This window comes from Colossoma macropomum, unplaced genomic scaffold (assembly GCF_904425465.1).
Source record: "Colossoma macropomum unplaced genomic scaffold, Colossoma_macropomum, whole genome shotgun sequence".
In the NCBI taxonomy this organism is placed as follows: domain Eukaryota; kingdom Metazoa; phylum Chordata; class Actinopteri; order Characiformes; family Serrasalmidae; genus Colossoma; species Colossoma macropomum.
Window position 1 is genome coordinate 7,304,143 of NW_023494799.1, and position 22,861 is coordinate 7,327,003.

Here is a 22,861-nt window from a genome sequence, read left to right on the forward strand (position 1 = left end):
TCAGAGAATAAGCAACACGTGTGCCACTTTTTTTGACTGCAGTTGTTCATCCTTTGATCTTGCATGAATTAGCTTTGATCAGCCTGCTTGTAGGTGGCTTTTACATTGAAATTCTGACAGAACTCATTGTTTTGTCTGGGAATAACTAATGGCTTCCCACGTGGATCTATTCTGAAGCCTGAACTTGAATTATTCATCGTCTATATTTGAACAACACTAATTTATTCCTTTATATCGTCAATGTGATCTGCCAGGAATGAAGAGCATATGATTTTAAAGTGGTACAGAAATCATTATTTGACCTTTAAGCTGACATTAAAATGATGCCTTAAAGCATGTTCTTTAACAGAGATGAAAATCTGAAATTCATGTTCATAGACTTCTTAAACAGTGCCATTACCCAACAACTCTGTTCTTACAAGCAGCCACATATTCATATTATCTGATAAAAAAGTAATAGAAATAATAATAGAAGTATTATGTGTTACGCCTTACATGTCATGGGCTTTTAAAAGTCATAAGCACAAATTTACTAAATGTAAATCATATCTGACTCTGAACCAGGCCTGTGCAGTGGGGTGATGTAATCAGATAGCAGCGACGACTGACGAGTAAGGCGCTGACGATGCTTCAGAGGTGATAACCGCCAGGTTGGGTACTATTTGATAGAGAACTAGACAGATATGATTTAATTTTAAACAGCTTGCGAAATAACATTAAATAATATGTATGAGTTATTCTCACAAAACCACATCAAAACATGTCAATAAATATCACAGTATCACAAGCATCATTCAAATAAATAATATTCATATGATTTAAGATATGGTGCGGTAAAACGCTTGCGGACTTTTTTCTTCATAAAAGTTTTCTTTTAAGGGTTTCAATTTTTAAACCCTTTTCTATTGTAACATGTCTACATGTGTTTCACATTACTGATATTTCTCATTTTCTCACACTGTTTAAGTAGAAAATTTGAGTTTGCATGCATTTTTAACTGCTGAATTTCTTTACTTTATTATTCCCCTTGTAAACTGTAAGTATGTGAACCAAAACAACATATTTTGTGGCAAAAGCAAAAAGAAAAACCCCAGATGCTGTCAAAGTGATGAGAATTTGGCCACTGAAACGGGAAAATGTTAATAAAAACAATTTAAAATCAATTAAATCATTCAGATTTGCATTGCATTTTTACATAATACCATTGTCTGTATTGTCCATTTGTTGCTTAAATAAACTTTATGTAGATGAAAAAGAGATCAAGAATAAAAAATCTAAATTGCTGCCATGACCGCTGCTCTCTGTCTCACCATGTACAGCTATATGAAGAGGCATAGAAGCATGTGGGTTCAAAACATTAACCTACACAAGGGATTCCTGTCACCTTGTCAAAGAGTTAAAACTACATTTGTGTATTAGCCCAGATTGTATATTACACATAAACTTTGCATTTATTTTGTGTTTCTGTCTAGAAACTCATACCATGCCCGCCCCCCCCTTAACACACTTAACAGACAAATATTTCCAAATCATACAGTCTAATTCTAACTAAATAAAGAACATACGTTGGACTCACCGGCCTACTTAGAAGGCAAGTCTTCTCAAATGGATCATCATGCAGAGATTAGGCTGAGCAGAACAGACAGTGCATTGTTTTTTCCATTAGCTTGCACTTGCAGCACACTCTGAACTTGTGTAGGTTTATTCTGTACTATTTGTACTTGTCTTTTTCTGTGTACTGCCCACCCCTAACCAAAAAAAGCTTGCTTAGCCTGGAATATTCTACTTTCCCACAGCACAGTGTTCACGGTGACAGTTTTCAAAGCACATTCTCACAAATCTCACAGCTTTTTGCCCTGGCACATCAGCAGTTGAATGGTGTGAACACTTCACCATTCAAATCCGGCCCAAACACAGCGCGGCAGAATGCTACCAGAAAACAGTGCGCGCACACACCGCTGCACCTTTTTCACGGCTGCTGCTCCTGAATCGATCAGTTCCCATTATCCCATTGCAGGTGCCTCTGGCCGCCTCCATGCGGATCCCACTTTTCTTTAAGCCATCAGTGTCCGCTTGCCTTGGCCTCTACTCTGTTCTCTTTGTCTCTATCTTTCTCTTTCTATCAATATATCAGTCTTTCTGTCTTTCTTCTCATCTATCTCACTTCTTTCTTTAGCCTTCCCTCCAGCGCTACCTGCTCCAGTAAATTACTAATTAATCTAGGCTGATAAAATATTTCTTTTCATGTGGATCACATTACTTTTAGGCCTCTTTTATCACTGCGATTATATCAAAACCTCATATAGAAACAGTACATGGAATAGAAGCTTGGCAAATTCATGTGTTTTATAGTTAGGACTGTTTTTTCCCTCTTTTTTGATTAGATTTGGTAAAGGTGAAGCTGGTTCTGCATGAGTATCTACACACAGTAAAGACTTCAAAGTTCCATTGATGGCTTTCTTGATAAAACCAAAGTTGTTTCCAGCTACTTCAGTGGTGAATTTGTTTGTCACCTCTGAACATCAAGTTTACAAGCAAAACTGACCACTGATGCAGGCAATATCAGTAATTCAGCAGACTAAGCTGGACAGTGCTCATGGCAGAACTATGGACAAACCAATGAGCAGCAAACTAACAAAAGTAGCAGCAATGTGAAATGCTGCAGTTCTCTTCAGACACACACACACACACACACACACACACACACACACACACACACACTCTCTTGCTCTCTCTCACACACTCACACAGATGTGAAGGCAGGCCAGCTGCTGTTAGTTTAATTAGAACGCAGGGAGAGGAGGAGCTAATGACAGAATGACTGCACTGCAGGGAGACGGAGCCGATGGCAGTCTGAGCTGCGTCTCAGGATAGCAGTAAAGCACACAGCTGACAGAATAGAGAGATAAAGAGAACGAGCAAAGCACATACTGCAGTGTTCCCCAAGTCCTGGTCCTGAAGTACCCCTGCACTGCACATCTACAGCTCTTTTCTCTGCATCCATCGTAACTCATGAAGAGACTTTAATTAGCAGATTAATAACTGATATCAGCTGATATAATTTTTAAATGGTCAATAATAAAACAGACTCCAATAGTTTAAGTTAAACATCATTAACTGATAGGACTGTCAGAAATTAAAAAAGACTGCAAATTTCTTAAACTCAAATAAAACAGAAACTCGCTAATGTTTTTAATAATGAATATTCAGGCTTATCTGCTCGAATTTGACCCTAAAGAGAGATTTTTCCCATTTGAAAAGCAGTGGACAAAATAAGCTGTTGTCAGAAGAAAACCTCGTATCTCCAAAATGATAACTTTACAGGAAAAGGAAAAAAACCTACTTTACTTTTAATGTAAGTCAATGGAACCAGAATGCAAGATTCACATGAATCTGAACATAAAAATTCATTCATTCCATCAATCATTACGTGATTTCCACACAGTCACAGCTTCCAATCACATCCAGTGAGAGCAACAGTGGCTGCACGTTCCAACTAATAAATGTATATATCATATATATCACATATACAGTCAAGGCCTCTCCCTCCTCCATGATTGTAGCCTCGTTTATATAGGTCCTGTATTCTGGTTACAGTGGAGGTGAGCACTGTCCAGTGTAGCCTGCTGAAGGGTATTGCTTTAAAATCCATATAAAAGCTGTAATGAGAGGACTACAATCACAGATTCTATCAATACTCAGCGCACACAGCTGGATTTCAGCCTTGAATACTATGGATGCTTTGAAGGGTCACAGTAGGAAAATCTGTTAATAGTTCCAATTTATTGTGTTAACATATTATTAACTCTAAAAGTCTTTACGTAAATGCAAAAAAGGCAACTTATAACTCAGCTTATAACTTTAACACCTAACCTTAACACAAATTCTCACAATGTTGAACTCCCAAGCCTCCCTAGCACCTCCCAGTATGCTTTTGCTTCTTCAAGACAGCTTCAAAATCCTAAATGAGACTCTCATATGGCAATTAGAGAGACTTACTGGTGCTTTAAATCAGGAACCTAAATATTTTCTGCGTTTATTGGTCAATGCCAGGCAAACTCGTGTGTTGAGTGCAGGGAAACATTACAATGTGTTAATCAGGGCCACTAAAGTCCAGAAATGGACAACAGTGACATAACGAATGAGTAACAACATTTTTTTGTCTTTTTTTCTCTTTCTTTAGAGATGCCCTGATATTTCAGCTGGAAATGGTCAAAAACCTTAGTAGACACAATTTTACTGCATCCCTAATACACGTCCATTAACTCCCCAAAAAAGACTTTGAAGTAAACAGTTTGGAGCAGAACAGACTGAAAGGTAAGCATCAACAAATAAAGTAAAGGTATAAATAAACACATGCCCACACGCAGCTCCATGCTGTTTTATATCGTCTAATAAAACCCACAAATACGCCCCCCCAAAAACACAGCAGAGAGAGATAGGAAGTGAACACTACACTGGTACATTGTGACAGTATAATGACCCTGGTGGGTGCCAAACAGTGCAGGCCCACCTGCCAAGCTTTCAATTGCTGTTTTCAAGAGAAGAACATCATGCGAATTAACAAAGAGTGATCCAGTTTATGGGCATGGATGTGCTCTGCTGAATCCTGTTTTACAACAGTTTGGCAGAAGGTGTTTGTGCAGGCAGTGAAAAGAGAGACTGCTACTGCTGACCAACACAGAGCAGTGGTACTCAATCCAGCCCTGAACAACTGCGCACTGCACATTTTTGTGTTCTTCCTGCTTCATCACACCTGTTTCAGCTCAGCAGCTACTTGACAAGCCCTTAATAAGAGTTAGAGGGGGAAAAAACAGCAATGCGCAGGACAGGACTGAGATCGAGGACCACTGAGCATGACAATTATTTAATGGGAAGTTCTAATCATATACAAATAACCCAACAGCATTAACAATTTGCTTAATATTTGTATAATAGACCTCTGAAGTCATTCATCTTTCCGTAGTTGGCATCGTGCCCATATTAGGAACTCAGGGTCTAAGCTGATTTTCTCTATTAGGAAAAAAATGAATGGTGTTTTTATAAAATTCACTCCGTCACACTCTGTGGTGAGCAAAAATATTCCGGACCAAATGTGTTCTGTCCTGTGTATATTTTCTTCTCTGAAAGTCAACAGATCTTCTGAATTACAAGGTCATTCAGCAGTAAAACATGAATAAAACTACATCCATGCTAAAGAAGGCAACAGAAATGACGGGGATGATGAAATTAATGTTTTACCCTTCAGTGACAACAAGACTGGAGATGGTATTTCTGTAGAAACGGTATTAAAATAACTACTAACACCACAAAAATGGTAATGAAAGAACCACAACAGCAGCTGAAGTCAATTTATTCTATATGCTTAACCCGTGTGAGATCGACCGCAGGCTGGGACAGGCAGCAGCAGTAACGCAGTCACTGTACCGGACTGTAGTGGTGAAGAGGGAGCTGAGCCATAAGGCAAAGCTCTCTGTTTACCGCTCGGTCTACATCCTGACCCTCACCTGTGGTCACGAGCTGTGGGTAATGACCGAAAGAACGAGATCGCGGATACAAGCCGAGGAAATGAGCTTTCTTCACAGGGTGGTGGGCTACACTCTACTTGACAGGGTGAGGTGCTCGGTCATCCGGGAGGAGCTCAGAGTAGAGCAGCTACTCCTCCACATTGAGAGGAGCCAGTGGAGGTGGCTCAGGCATCTAAAAAGGGTGCCCCCTGGACACCTTCCAGTGGAGGTTTACCAAGCATGGCCTACTGGGACGAGACCCCAGGGTCGTCCTTGGACCCGTTGAAGGGATTACATCTCCAAGTTGGCCTGGTCACCCAGAATGAGCTGGAGGAAGGTGCGGGGGACAGGGTCGTCTGGGGTCGTCTGGGATTCTATGCTCTCCCAACTGCTACTGAGACCCTATCTGGACTAAGCAGGTGAAGATATTGATGATGATGATGCTGCTTAACCCACTTTCTTTGACAGACTGAACTTATTCTCATACCGATCTCCTAACTTATTTTCTTGGTCAGGGATGGTTGCGGTGAAGACAGAATTTCATCCTTGTGCAGCTCTCTAATACACGACACAAGCAAGCTAGCAAACACGACCTCAGAGGTCTACAGCCTCACAACAGCAGCACTCACAATCTCTTATTTTCTTATCAGGTGGGCCAGTTTATTGCTTTTTATCAAGCTCTAATCATAATAACTGTCATGCTGTCATAAGAAGAATATTAATAAATACAAGGAACATTTGAGCCTATATTTAAGTAACTCAAAGTAAATGGAGCTCTTTCACACACACACACACACACACACACACACACACACACGTACGTGAAGCTGCGCTCTAGTTTTGTCACAGACTGATGCCTCCATTAATTTATCCTGTTCCAGTCATCTGCTCCTAGCAAATGACACGCTCGCTTAAACAAGCCCACCCACAGTCACAGATGTGCCACACACACACACACACACACACAAACACACACACACACACACACACACACACACACAAACACACACACACAAAATGGTGCTTATAAACAGGCATTGCTTGTCCTCTCCTGCCATTCTCTCCTGGATGATCTCTGGCAGGCTGGCATGTTCTGAACAGGTTTTAATACAGTGTATTAAAATGGGTTCATATGGGTTCATACATACAGTACTGTGTGAAAGTCAGAGACCACCCTTCATTTATTCCATTTCCAGTCAGAACAGCCATTAAGCACAAGTTTTTCATTTTTCAGGAGACACTTCTGGAGAGATTAGACAGAAGACAATCCAGCTGCATAAGGAAGTGGAATGTCAAAGGAAAATAAGAAGACAAAGGAAAAAATAGAAGTTTGCAAACTAAATAAAAGACAAAGACAACTGTGCAAGACCTGGTAGACACCAAAACTGTCCCCATCAGATAAACTGCACTTAAAGCTTTCAGCTTTGAGAAAGAGGAGAAAATCAAGCTGCTTCAGATCTGAAAACATCCACAGGTGTTTCTGTCCATCCTTCCACTGTGAGAAGACGACTCAGGGCTACGGGTCTGAAAGGATGTTTAGCTGTCAAGAAGATCTTACTGAGAAACAGAGCCAGACACATCAAACAAAGAAGCTGCTGATGTTCTCAGAACAATGGACTGACCACTGCAGAGTCCAGACCTCAACATTACGGAATGTGTTTGGGGTTACCTAGATGGTCAGAAACAGAAAATGCAACCAACTTCTAAGACTGAACTTTGGAGGTGTGGACAAATATCCCTGCAGATTTCTTTGAAAAACTGAAAGTGAGTCTCCTGAAAAGAGTGGATGCTGTAATATAAAGATAAAGAATGGCAACAGTAAATACTGAAAAAAATGTTTCTATGATCTGCTTTTTTCCCCCAGTGCTAAAAAATAAATAACTGGCACTTGGCAATTGCTGTTTTGATGGGCAGTTAAATAAATGAAAAGGGGGTCCCTGCTACAGCACTGTACTGTATCCATATGTAACAAGAATTCTCTAAGCCTAATCCTAAACTTTACCCTAATCTGAACCTTAGTAACCAAAAAGAATTGGCTTTAAAAATGAAACACGGAAAAACCTTAGAGTGTCAGGACATTTTTGTCTTTAAATTCTACAAAAACACACACACACACACACACACACACACACACACACACACACACACACACACACACCTTTCTATCCTCCTACTTATTTTTAGGATTGCAAGTGCTTTCGAGAAAAGTGGCTCTGCAGTTTGACAGCACAAAATACCCTGAGCTGAGACGACACCTGCACAGAGCTGCTCTCTCTCTCTCTCTCTCCTCTCTCATGCATACTGCCTCTCTCTGTTTCTCTCTTATCAATCACAACCCAACATACAATCATGACCGAGTGTTGCACCTCATAACATTAGGAGTCACGCACACACAAGCAAAAACACACAAACACACATGAACACACAGGTCATGGCTTGCAGGTTAACAAGGCTATCCTGACACGTGACTCTGTAGCCTCAATGACCTGCACACAGAGCAACACTGCAGAAGACTGAAGAGAAAGAGGAACATGATTCAGATTCAGGTCAGTAAACCAATCAAATAAATGCAACAGGGCATGATTTATTTACTCACATCCTCACACACGTGTGGAGGCCTGCATAAACCCTTCACACGGTGAAAGGTTGACTTTTGGGGCTTTTTATATTTCATTAAAAAACAAACTCTTATGACCTTGTTACTTGATTTTTTAAGATATTGCAATCACAAACCAAGTTATCACATTTTACACTAAGTTCACTAAATTTCAGATTCGACTGCGTTCCATCAAGGTTCTGTTTTATCAGGAGGGAGCAGGAAGCGTCCAAACAATCTTTTATTATATTTATGAATCTTTTTAACACCTATAGACATGGCCCCATACAAATTCCATTTTTAGTCATACATGCAGTTGTATGCAAAAGTTTGAGTGCTCCTGGTCAAATGACTTTTGTTTATTTTCTAAGTAAAATAGGCAAACATCGGCCATTTTTACCGTACAGTTTCTACAAACCCAACTCCAAAAAAGTAGCAGTAGGAAAGTAAGAAAAATGTAAATAAAAACAGATAGCAATGATTCGCAAATTCTTTTTGACCTGTATTTAATTGAAAACAGTAGACAATGTATTTCATATTTTAACTAATTAACTTTATCAATTTTGTCTACATATGTGCTTATTCTAAATACGCTGCCTGCAAAATGTTCACTACAATAATTATTGTCCTTAGTTCGTACTTACTGTATTCTGGGCTCCCCATTGTCGTATACTGCAATTCAAAATACACCACATGTTTTCAGTGGAAGACAGATCTGTACTGTAGGCAGGCAAGTCTAGCACCCACACTCTCTTACTATGAAGCCATGCTGTTGTAACACATGCAGAATGTGACATTGTCTTGCTAAAACAAGTGGGGACATCTCTGAAAAAGACGTGGTCTAAATGGCAGCAAATGTTGCTCCAAAATGCGTACGTAGCCCTCAGCATTAATAGTACCTTCACAGAAGTTACCCACTAAAACACCCCCCATACCATGACAGACCCTGCTGGCTCTTCAACTCTGTGTTGGTATCACTCGGGTTGGTCCTTTTCCTCTTTGGCCAGGAGAACACTATGTCCATCATTTCCAAAAACAATCTGAAAGGAGGGCTCGTCAGACTACATCACAAATTTCTGTGTCAGTCCATCTCAGATGAGCTTTAGCCCAGAGAAATCGGTGGCGTCTTTACTGATGAGGGTTTTCTGAAGTACCCCTAAGCCCCTGTGGTTATATCCATTACAGAAGCCTGTTGATTTATAATGCAGGGATGGAAGGTCAAGCACATCAAATATTGCTTTTTTTCGTTTCGTCCTTTAGGCACAGAGATTTCTCTGAATTTTCTAAATCTTTTAATGAAATTATGGACGATACATGGTGAAATCCCCAAATTCCTTGAAATCATGCATGTTTAAGAAAGGTTGTTCTTAAACTTTTGGACTATTCACTCATGTAGTTGAGCAAAGTGGCAACTGGGCCTTTCAAGAATGTTCCTTTTATACTCAATCATCAAAGCATCACCTGGTAACCTGTGGAAAGTTCCAAAGCAGGTGTTTCTGATCATTCCACAAACTTCCCAGTCATACACTGCGCCTGTCCCAGCTTTTTTGGAATGCACTGCAGGCATTAAACTTGCAATTAGCGTATATTGACAGAAAAATCTATGAAGCTGAGCTCTTCTCTGTGTTTCCAATTCAATATCTGTAAAAGTCAGTTTACAAATCACTGTTTTCATGGTTTTTATTTTCATTTTAACAACCGTCCCAAAATTTTTGGAACTGGATTTGTAGATTGGTTTGGCTGTTTACTCAAGTTAAAAAGATTCATACACATGGTGAAGAGAGGCCTTTGCTACACTCCAGTTCTCAGCATGAATGGACAATGAAGGAATGAATGACAAGGCTACTATGAGTTAATAATGAAAGCACAAAATGAATGAACGATGATGCAAACTCACTGCGCTTACCGTTCAACATCAGAACATTATAATAGCAAAAATTACAAACCCTCTCAGATCTTTAAACAAAGAGCCAACTGGGATCGGTACAGAAGAAAACACAAACACAGCTTTAGTGAGGGGTGGTCTTTGATATTGATGAGGCAGGTGTGTGCGCGAGTGTGGTTTTCTGTGAGTAATCCAATTTGTGGGGTGGAGAGGATTGCAATCAAGAGAGATGTGCAGGTGCAGCTCACGTAATTCAATATTTGTCCCTCAGATTGAATTGTGCTGAGGCAATCACAATGATCTGAAGGGTCCTGTTCAGATATGCTGCAGGAACAGGATAAGACAGTGTGTGTGAGGACTGGTGTAAACAGGTACACACAAACACACACAAACACCCTCAATATGGTGAGAAAATGGACATATATAGAATATACATGAATACTGCACAAAGCACCACATAACCTATTGCTTTAGGCTGGCTTTACATGGTGAAACTGCCCTGCAACTTTAGTTGCTTGAAACTTACATGAAACTAAAGTTTACTTGAGTAGTATAGTATAAACCATCTTGCAAGGCACTTCAAACTCAGCTGCAACAATTGCAAGCATCTAAACTTTGTGAAACAAGTTTCACGAAACAGCTGATCAAAACAGCAATAACGTGTCATGTGATCATATTGCCAGACACTCCTTCAAATAATTGTTTTCACCCAATTAATGGACAAGAAAATAAAACAGAAGATGGTTTATTGAGTGGTTGGGAATGAGATCCTGACTGACATCACGCAAGGTTGGTAGTTTTTCCATTGTGTCATTTTTGCTGAGCCATGGCAACAAACATAAGGTTCTCAAGGCTAAGGTTTCTGTAACCAGCTGGCTTTACAACCCAGCAAATTTAACGGCTACCTGTGCCGCCATTTATTCTCCTAGACTGTTATCACGATCCATATAGTAACATTAGTAATTTTGTCTTCTCTTGACAAATCCCTAATTTCACAGAGAGCAGATATTCCATGAAGATCCAAAGGATGAAAACTATTATAGAAGAGGAGATTGATATGTTAACTTGAACTTGCAGTCGCCTTCCGCCCAGTGACAGCTGGGATAGGCTCCAGCACCCCACCGCGACCCAGTAGGATAAGCGGTTTAGATGATGGATGGATGGATGGATGGATGAACTTGCAGTGCTTTTAGTTGAAGATGAGGCATCAAGTACAACCATAATTGCTATGTAAACATTCATTTTCAAATGTTTAACATTAACAAAGAACAGATTTAAAACTAAAATATATAGTACAGAACCACAGATAGATAGATAGATAGATAGATAGATAGATAGATAGACAGATAAAACGGCAATGACAGCTGTAAAAACAAAAAATTATGATAAAAACGTTGCAACTATGCAAATGAAAATAAGACGACTCTGATGAATATACACCAACAATACAATTACAAAATATGAGCTGCTAAATCGGCTAACTAGTGCACTAACTAAATGGGTATGCAATTTTAATTGCTTTTGAGTTACATCGTTTTACTGTCAAGTTGCACGGAAATTAAGTTGCATACAATCCACAACATGCAACTACTGGATCAAATGTTTCACCCTGTAAAGTTAGCCAAGGGTCCCAGAATGGGGGCTCACTTAACCTTCACAGTCAAACTATGTGTATATCTTGTACTCACTTAATGTCAATATGTCAATATGTTTTGTTAGACATTGTCAGTGTTTACCACTAAACAACATACCAACCCATATCTTTATACGGTACACTGGTGTAAATGTAAGGAACTGTACAAATGTCTAAGGCACCTAAGCAAACTGTTTAAAGCCATTTATCTGGACAATAACTGTGTTATTATTTGTACAAACACTATGCACCACTAGAGTAAATGCAAACAAGCTTTAATGCAGTTAAAAGAAACAACTTGTTTTCAAGAAAAGTAGCTGTTATCTTATCAGTTGGTAAGAAGAACAAAGGTTCGATTCCAGATTTCTCTTTAACGTCCAGCCATCACATGATTTGCTCAAATCCACCACCAGCACACCTGATTTACCTTAATAAGGTACTGACAGAAGCAGGTATTGGATTACAAGCATAAATAATTCAGGGCTTTCTCGAGGAGAGGTTTAGAACTTATGGCCCAAATAAATTAAAACTTTTGGACAGTACTTTATATTATTTGAAAGAATGTGAGTTTAACTAAACTAAGGAGAAGCAAAGTACAAATGCACAAGAGCAGGACAGGGGACACTAGACAGGGAGAACCCACAAGAATACCCTTAGGGGGATTCCGAAAATCCCATGAAAGACTGAAAATATCCGAGGGATGACTGAGGATATGTATGGAAAGCAAAAAATAAGGTAAGGAAAATCGGGATTAATCTACAGAAGCCTAAGAATACCCTACAAGAGAATGGGAATGCCATAAGGAAGACTGGGAACACCCTAGGGAAAGTGATGCACACATGCACACACAAAGGCAATGAAATGAAATCCTGAGGAGGACTGGGAAACCTGGAGCAGAAATCCTTGAGAGGAAGGGGATGCTACACAGAACATGAGGAACTCTACAAGACTACAGGGAAACCCTCACAGCGGCAGTCACTGCAGTTCACGTGAAGCACCTTTCTGTAGTGTCATTGAGAGTCTTCCAACAGAGACAGGCAGACAATGGTCACCTCTTCAGGGGCTTTTCAGAGCACAGAGCTCAACAGAGAACTCTTCTAAGACTGACTTACCACTTGCAGAAATGTTTGCACTATCCAGAAGAGCCACTTCACAGTGTTAGTGTTATCATCACTCATATCTCATTTAACCAGCATTACTATATACTGGAATGTCAAAAGCTAATTAGCCGATGACTAATGATGACACATCTGTTTTCATTTTCAAATGTTTTGGGTACATTACCTTTCTGCTGATTCCTGCTGAGTAAGAGTGGGGGGTGTGCAGTGTAGCTAAAGCAGATGATTGGCTTTGAGTGTGTTATGCTGGGGTCCCTGAAGTGAGTGAAATCTGCATTGTGACTGCAGTACAGCTCTCTCCATTTCTTTCTCTCTCTCTCTCTCTCTCTCTCTCTCTCTCACACACACACATATACACACACACACACACGCAAAACTGAGCACCTTAGCACAAAGCAAGCATGCTGTAAAGTACAATGCTAACTGTGTGGTTGTGAGAGAGACAGAGTGCTGCAGTGAGCTCGATATTCTATAACCAGCAAGGTACTCATACACCAAAGCAACAGGATCCAGGAAAACTTAAAGGCTTTCAGAATTGTGCTTAATGCAGAGCATTCCTTTAACACCAGAAAAGAGTCACTTGAACATGAGAACAATGCAGAGAACAGAGGGCTAAAAGAAGGAGTTATACCCAAACAGGAATGACCACTACTTGCCCACAGAGGCCAAAAGAGAATTAGGTTATAGCTGAAGAATAAAGACTTTAGGCCATAGTAATGAAAGAGCACTACTTCAATGGGTGGATAGCGGCCCAAAGAGAAGAATCGTGGCCCAAGGACAAAGTTAGAGCCAAACAGGAAAATCTTTAGGCCACAAAATTGAATGACCACATCTTTAATGTGTGAATAATGGCCCGAAGAGGAGAAAGGTGGCACAAGGAAAAAGGTATAGCCCAACAGGAAAATCTTTAGGCCACAATATTGAATGACTACTACTTTAGATAGAGAATAGTGGCCTAAAGAGGAGAAAGGTGGCACAAGAAAAAAGTTATAGCCCAACAGAAAAATCTTTAGGCCACAATATTGAATGATTATTACTTCAGAGAGAGAAGAGGAGAAAGGAGAAAAATGGCCCAAGAACAAAGTTACAGCCAAACAGGAACATCTTTAGGCCACAATATTGATTGACCACAACTTCAGTGAGTGAACTGTGGCCCAAAAATAATGCTATACGCAAGGCAAGTTTATTTGAGTAGCACCTTTCATACACAGTGGCAATTCAAAGTTAAATAATAAAGCAAAAGAGTCCAAAGAGGAGGAAAAAGTTATAGCCAAACAGGAAAAACTATAGACCATAAAATTGAATGACCAGTATTTTGGGGGCAGGGGACGGTAGTTTAAATTCAGGAAACCCATGCCTCATTTGACACGCAAAACCAAATAGCAAGAAACCACATAAAAACCACAAATAACAATACAAAAAAGCCTTCAGATTCAAAGTTTCCTGAACACTGAAATCCCAGCACACATGGATCTACCACACCGCAAGCAAAAAAACTTCAGATGGGCTCTGATTCCAGTGTTAGAAATAGCAGGTAATGTGAGAGAGGGAGAGAAATCCAGTGAGACTGAGCAGGATAAATGACTAGAGCTGCTTAGTAAGGGGAAAACTCTTAATGCACTTCATCTGAATGGGCTGCAAAGCCCTGAACGCTACTAATATGGGGCCAGATCAAAGCCGCCGCTGCTGCCCATTACAGTGCATGCTCTGAGACGATGCTTCTCTCACACTCACACAGTGGCCAGGGGAAGCACACACAGCGCCACCGAACTGAGTGCATTAATCTTCACACCTGTAATTTCCAGCATTCGCATCTGACTGCTCGTCAAATGAGAGACCGCCAGGCTTACACTGACATATTACAGAGAGCAGAGGGGGCGGGGCTTAACGTCTTAATCATCACTCACTCGTGCTGTGTATGAGTGTTTAAAGTGATGGAGTGTGAAATGCCCCGCTGCATAACACCGAACTCAAACCACACACTACTAGTTCATGAATGATGATGAGACACAGACAGACGGACACACACACACACACACACACACACACACACACACACACACGCACACACCCAAAGGTGACCCCTCAGAGCGCTGATAGCAGAATGTGTGTGGCTATCTGACAGGACAGAGTGTTGTACAAGCAGCCCTAGGTCACTGCTGAAAGAGAGAGAGAGAGGGAGAGTAAAAGAGAGGGGGGTAGAGAGAGAGGGAGAGAGAGAGAGAGAGAGAGAGAGAGAGACAGAGAGAGAGAGGGGGGGGAATAAAAGAGGGGTAGGGGAGAGAGAGAGAGAGAGAGAGAGAGAGAGAGAGAAAGAGATAGTGAAAGCGAGGGGGAGAGGGAGAGAGAGAGGGAGAGAGAATGAGAGAGAGAAGGAAAGGGAGAGAGGGGAGAGGAAGTGAGAGAGAGAGAGAGAGAGAGAGAGAGAGGGAGAAAGAGAGAGAGAGGGAGAGAGAGATAGAAGGAAGACAAAATGATGGGGAGGGCGAGAGAGTAAAAACAGAAAATGTGAGAGAGACAAAGAGAAAGAAAAGAAAAAGAGAGAAATCTAATTAATCTAATAATACACACAATTTGCATTTGATGTGGAGGTGATAGAGAGAAAGAGATAAAGGAGAGATAGACAGAGAAATGAGACATAAAGAGAGGCACAGAGAGAGGAAAATGAAAGAAATGAGTGAAAGAGAAAAGGTCATTAGGTAGAGAGACAGTCATTAGCGATGAGAGAGAGAGTGAGTGTGTGAGAGAGTGTATGCAGGTGTCATCTCTGTTCAAGGTGTTTTGCACTATAAAACTGTAAGGCTACTTTTCGCAATGACCACTCAGGAGCACGAAGAGTATAAACACGTGTGCATGAATGCACGTGTCTGTGTGTTCATGCTTCAACACTAACAGAGAGAAATCTTTGCCCTAATTATCATTTCTACTCAAGTGAGTATGAAATATTCTCTCTATCCTGCTCCCCCCCCCCTCCCTCCCTCTCTCTCTACAGTGATGAATAAGTATGAGCACTAACCTGGCAACATGGTCCATGCTTCACTCCCCCACCATTCCACAGCTGAGGATCAAATCCATACAGACGTATTAACACATGCGTCTGTTTGTGTGTGTGTGTCAGCCACGTGTGGACGGTGGGCTGCGCTGCTGAAGGTGAGAAGTCATGGTGCTGTGTGTGTTTATGTGTGTGAGTGGTTGTCTGAATCCAGTGAGCTGCGAGTATAGCAGCACTGAATGTGTGTGTGTGTGAGATGGAGAGAAAGCGCGCGCCTGCAGCAAGACTGAACACACACACACTTACACACTTCAGCATCCCTCACCCTCCCACCACCGTCCTCCTTCCTCACTCGTCTCCTCCCTCTCTCTCTCTCTCTCTCCCTCTCTCTCTCTCTCTCTCTCCCTCCATACAGAAGCTGAAATAAACAAGGACACATAACCCATCCTCAGCGAGTCCTAATAATCATAACACAATCCTGTTTTCTTGATCTTGTGACGGCTCTCCTTGACTCTTCAAGTGTTTTTTGAAAAGATGACTGAAGGTTGTGTGTGTATAAACCGTGTGTGTGTGTGTGTGTGTGTGTGTGTGTGTGTGTGATCATAAATCTGATGAGGAATATAGGACAGGGCAGCTGAGAGACTCACAATGTCAGGACACAGGGCCATACAGATATCCCACAAGTCAGCACGTGTTGCTCATTCTCAGCCTCCAACAAATAAGCATAGAGTAGAAATGTTGACCGTCTGGGAAGCCCTGAGGACCGATTTGAGAACCACTGCCATGTGTGTTGTAGTATATGCAAAAAGCTTAATGTAACAATAATAATAATAATAATAATAATAATAATCATAAATCATAATAATCATAATATCCCATATGTACTACATATAGGTAAGAGTATTTATGTAATAATACCTCCCACATACATTATATTTGTCCCTATTGAATAATAATATGCCCTTTATGTATTAGATATTTAAGTACATACAGTATGTGATAATAACAGCCATATGTATATTTATTACATTTAAGTACAGTTGTTTGCAGTATGCAGTGGCCAAATTACATATTTTGTTGATTTAATGAAGCAAAATTAAGTAAACAAACATCTGCACCAAACTATTTTTTTTTTAAATAATATTTTTGATGTTATGTTAATGCAAAGTTTTGTGTCATTTAATAAACTTAAAAATATAAAAATAGGAAATGTGGTGTGTGCAAATGTTTAGACACCCATCCAGCTGTAATATCTTAAAAAATAATTAGATTTAAAGTTTTAATAGACTCGTTTAGGCAGGCCAAGAATTGTCATTAGGAATTGTCAGCTGAATATTCATCATAAATTGTACTCAACAACCATCAGCTCCTCTAAGCAGCTCGCTGACGTTATAATGTCTATAGCTATTGATGTCTAGCAGCTAAAGGCTATACAAACACTGCATTTCCAGCTCAGAATTTCCACTGTCTATAATATCATTAAGAAACGTCAGACAAGGGGCTTTGTAGAGATCAAGATCTGGAAGACCAAGAAAACTCAGATAGAACTGCTCACTTGTTGGCCTAAAGGGCAAAGCAAAACCCCCATATGACAGCAAAGGACCTGCAGGAAGGTTTAGCTGAGACAGAAGTGGTGTTGCACCGTTCTACTGCGCAGGGCTGCTTGCACAAATACAATCTGCTAGGAAGACTCCTCAGAAGGAAACTGTACCTGCAACCTCGATACAAAAGTCATCATTTGAAGTACACAAAACAACAATTATATAGACAAGTGCCTTGAACTGCTGAAGTAAAAATGGAACTCATTGGCCACAATCACCAAAGGTATTTCTGGAGAAAAAAGGAGCAGCATTTGATGAAAAGAACACCTTGCCAACTGTTAAGTATGAGGGTGGATCTATTATGCTTTGGAGATGTGTGGCAACCAATGGCACAAGAAGCACCGCATCACATAGCAGACACAGTACAAACTGCAGCTATACCAAACAGAATGTGTCACAGTGAAAGCACTGATAAACAAGTTTATTATTACACTCTACTCACCTCATTTTAATGAAATAAACATTTCTACATAATTTATCTCATTTGGTATCAGCTTTCTCTTCACAAACATACTGTTTTTGAGTTGAAAGATACAAAGTGAGGTATCTGAGGTAAAAGACTTACTGCCTTTCTCTGTGGATCTCAAGCCATGTGTTGTCATCTATGGCTTTTTGTGGTCTCTATGGCTTTATTTTAACACAGCAACGGAAAAATGCAGTGCTGAGTGTTGCTGAGCCCCGCCACGCATCAGCGCCAGTGTGTGCACCCTTATTAAAAACAATGGTTTTCAAATTTGCGGCGGTCTTAAACCTAACTCTACTGTTAACCTCAGTAACCAGTAAGGAATGGCTTTGCCCTTTCAGTTAAAAAAAAAAAAAAACTCTAGCAAACAACACTTTACAAAGTCAGGACCATTTTGATTGGTCCTGTAGATGATAGCTTCTATTTTTCTCTGGTTATACTACAAAGTCCGAACTATTTTTATCCAGAAAATATATGAAAATGATCTCACACACAGCATTGATCAGAGTTGTTTACCTGTGTACATCTGGCAGTGGGGCAGTCTGCCACACTGAGCACGCCTCTGATCTCTATGTAAATAATAGTGTATTGATCAGAGCTCTGCTTGCCAAACCCCAGTTGCCAACTCGGTCTACTGCACAGCCTCCTGTAACTGTAACACAGAAACAGATCATCTTATTCCTGCCAGCGTAGAAACCGCATGTACCACACAATCAGTCCTGCATTATGTTGCTGCTGTAATAAACTTTGCATCTCTAAAATGGTAACTTAGACTTTCTATTGGTGCATTTGTCATGTACTGTTCACATGATGCAGAGATGGGGACTTGAACAGCATGTGGGTCGCATGCTGACTGACTCGCAACTTGACCTCGGACTTGCTTTAAACTGACTTGTGACTCCACTCTGACTTGCTCTGACCTGTGAATGACTCTAACTTGCCCTTTAACTGGCCCACGACTAGACTTGAACTTGCCGTTAACTGGCTGACTCAAACTCGCCTTTACCTGACGTGTGACTCAACTTAGATTCACTCTGCCTGACTCATGAATGACCCAAACCTGCCTTAACCTGACTTGTGACTTAACTCAGATTCACTTTACCTGACTCATGAATGACCCAAACTCGCCTTTACCTGATTTGTGACTCAACACAGATTCACTTTCACCTGACTCATGAATGACCCAAACTCGCCTTTACCTGATTTGTGACTTAACTCAGATTCACTTTTACCTGACTCATGAATGACCCAAACTCGCCTTTCCCTGACTTGAAACTTGACCTGGATTTGCCTTTACCTGACTCATAAATGACCCAAACTTGCCATTTCCTGATTTGTGACTCAGGTAAAATTTGTGACATAAAGAGGCAAAACAACTTGAAAGGACTGGCAAAATGTAGCTACAGTTTTGGAAATAACAGATTCAGCTGGCACTTTTGCTACATAAACTTCAGTCAAACCAACCCTTCAAGGTTTCCCTTGAACACCATTTACTGCATGTAGTGATTCAGCTCTGTATTTCAGACTAAGGTTTTTTTTTCTGTAATAATAGACTTGTTATATAAAGTCGTGTCAAACCTGACAGGTTTTTAGTAAAGGGTTTACTTTAGTACAATGCAAGTCCTGTAGTTAATAACAAGACTAAACCTCTCTACAAAAGACTCAGAACTCCACTTGCACCCCAAAGACTCGAGACTAAACTCAGACTTGCATGAAATGACGTGTGAACATTTCTTTTGTTATTTTCTCTCCATTTTAGTTGTTTCCAATTCCACCCACTAGTTAGGACTCCCCCAATCACACGATACTACCAACACTAGGAGGGTGAAGGCTAATACAGGCTTCCTCTGAGACCTGTGAAACCAGCCACTGCATCTTTTCGAACTGCCGCTCACGCAACGTCATTGGACAGCTGAACGTGCTCGGAGGAAAGCGCCAACGTCAGCTAACAGACGTCAGCTAACAGACGCCTGTGCGTCACAGCATCGCATGGCTGTAGCATCACCAGGAATCGAACTCGCGATCTCCTGATGACAGGGCCAACGCTTAGACGGTTGCGCCACTTGGGAGCCCATTTCTGTGAACATTTCCGACACGACAAAGGTCAGCTGATTTTTATTTCAAATGCTGCAAAAAGAAAAAAACTTTTAAAATAGCATAAATTTTGATATGACCAGCAAGCCTGAGTTTATGATTGTTCAGATGAAACATGCACCTCCAACACTTCCACAGGCATAAGATTTCAGACAAGACAGATCCATGATGCCACCCTTTTTCGCAGTTTTGACTGTTTATCTAAAAATCACAAATTTGGCTGCTTGTTGCTTGTTTGTAAATACCGACCAAGACTGCCCAGTCTACAGGGGGGTTCCTTTTCTGGAAAACAGACCATTTTCCACCCTTTCAGCATGCGCCTCCAATACTGTCACACTTCAATTAGCCAGGCGTTCAAGTGTAACAGTGCAAGATAAATCAGTCTGCTTCACAGACCCCTCACACCTGCACTGAACAAATCAGACACAAACACACGTGGAAGCAGAGCATGGCTAATTTTCAGACTGGCTAACAGCCTGAAAACAGCGCAGGCTGAGATCATCATCTGGATCTGTTGCATAACAAGGGAAAACCTGTAGGGTCCTTATTGGGGCCTGTCTGACAGGAAAATTGTCACTGATACTGATTTTTAAGAGCTAAAAATTCTAACCAATTATATTACTTGATATATTTTATGTGGTCAAAAATCAAAGGGGAACCAATTTTTTAAAATTTTCTGTATAATTAGATTCAGAATGGTTTGATGTGAAAACCTGTGTTCTAGTCAAACTTACTGAGTCAGAATTCTTCACAGTGGAGGCGTCAAGAACCAGATGTCTGAAGAGTTTAATGCCTCTGAAGGCTTCCTCACAGGTTCCCTCAAAGGTACAACAGTGGTTTTAAGGTCTGATTATGAACCTTAAATAAGTTTTTCCAGGTGAAAAGTACATATTTGTACCTTTTCATAACCGAATGTTTTAAAACAGAACAATAAAATAAAAAACCTGGAGACGAGACGGGGTGTGTGGAGTCAGTACAGCTTAGAAAATATCATTTCAGTGGATTATGGCACAGTTATGTTCCCTGACCAAAGGTTCTGAGATGTACCCTTGAGGGTTCCACCCCAGTGACAGGAGGGGTATTGCCCAAAAGAGAGAAACTGGGATCCTAACAAGCATGCATGACCTTGTAGACCACCAAAATGGCCACCATCAGTTTCAGATCTGAAAACATCCACAGGTGTTTCTGTCCATCTTTCCACTGTGAGAAGACGACTCAATTCAGAGACGACAACTGAATGTAATTTCAGTGGATTATGGTACAGTTATGTTTCCTGACTAAAGGTACTGAGGATGTACCCTTGAGGGTTCCACCCCAGTGACAGTTTTGAACCTTTATTTCTGAGAGTGTAGTGCATTGCACAAACCGTTCAATCTCAATGACTGAATTATTCAGAAAATTTAAAAAAATCAGTAGAATTCCCCTTTAAACAATATAAATATATAGTTACACTTTGGCGCAGCTTCTTAGAATTCTTAGTGTTTTTGTTAATTTGTGCAAATTAGCTCTGATTTTTGATTGGTTCTCTTCACATAAAGGTTTTGAATAATGATGTTTTGTGTTCAGATGAAGTCTAAATGTGGACACCTGGACCAAATGGGGCTGACAGGCAGATCAATAATTAATTATTGACCAAGTCACCTTTATTTTAGAGACATGTATTGAGGTTAACGCTCCCGCAGATCAGCACATAAAGGTGCTCGATGTATGTAACTCCTGGTCAAACAGCAGAGGACTAAACAGTCACCAAAAGAAGATAAAACCATCAGTACTACACTACAAGGTGATTTGTAGGGCCACACAAAGCGATAGCTCTACAGTCATTAGTGATTCAGTCAGGTGTAAAGCACTGTTAGTAGCAACTGTGTGCTGTAAGTGGCCAGCAGGCCTGCAGGCTTTGAGTAAAAAAATACCCTGAGGCTGCATCCCCGAAGCCTGATGGGAAACGGGAAAGTGAAAAGAACAAACACGAATGACCAAAACAGTAAAGAAAAACAAGCAACAAGTGGGTGCTCCATCATTTAGGAGAAGAAGAGGAAAGGGCTGGACAACAGCTCAATATCTATCTAATACATGGTAAGACAACAGAGACAGAGATCTGAAATAATTCAATACAAAAGTCAATAATTGTGAATCATGAGTCTATGCTGGTGCTCTGAGGTTTACAGTGGCTTTATAGACAATGACTCAGCTCGTATTGATGAGGCAGAGGGTTTGAGCCCTAAGCGTCTATGAGTGGAAGTTTTGCTGCTTGGTTCGTTCTGAATAAACTTACAGATTATCAGATTATTGGACAGATTAAAACCACTGTGCAGCAGATTCAGACATGAGCATGGCCAATCAGAATGCAATTTCCAATACTTGGCCAGCTTGGTATCTGTGCCTCTGCAGGCAGAGCAGCTGAGGCTTAGGGTACTTGTCAATCGTCACTGTTATTTGATTAAATCTCCCTATTGGTCAGCCTTAGAGGTTACCAAAAACAGGACTATGAATAACCTGTACAGTAAAGGCAGATGTGCAGTAAAGTGTGAAAATCAGAGACTGTCTGAAAAAAGTAGTAAAAAGTAGAAAACTTTAACAGAAAATTACACAGAGGCCTCAACTAACTAAATATACAGGCATGTATTTATATTATAAACCCTTTTTTTAGTCTGTAGTATTTAGTGTGTGCATCCAGTGCTTTTTTTTAACACAGCTTCCATTCTTTTTGGGAGATGTTCAGTTTTCAAAGAAATCTGCAGGGATATTTTTCCACACCTCCAATGTTCAGTCTTAGAAGCTGGTTGCTTTTCCTGCTTTTCATGATCAATGTGATCTCAAACGTATTCAGTGATCTTGAGGTCTGGACTCTAGGGTGGCCACAAAGGTGGTGAGAGGAACCAGATGTACAATGCGTTTAATGATTCTAAAAGTTCTTTCACAGGAAGCCATTTCACAAATTGGTTATGAATACAGTGCCTGATGTCTGCGAC

General features: G+C 40.6%; 1 protein-coding gene across 8 annotated transcripts in view; it reads right to left on the reverse strand.

The window, feature by feature from the left end:
* The window catches only part of patj (PATJ crumbs cell polarity complex component), a 195,877-nt gene that overhangs the window by 65,999 nt on the left and 107,017 nt on the right, over positions 1-22,861 (reverse strand). The gene's annotated exons all lie outside the window — the stretch shown is intronic.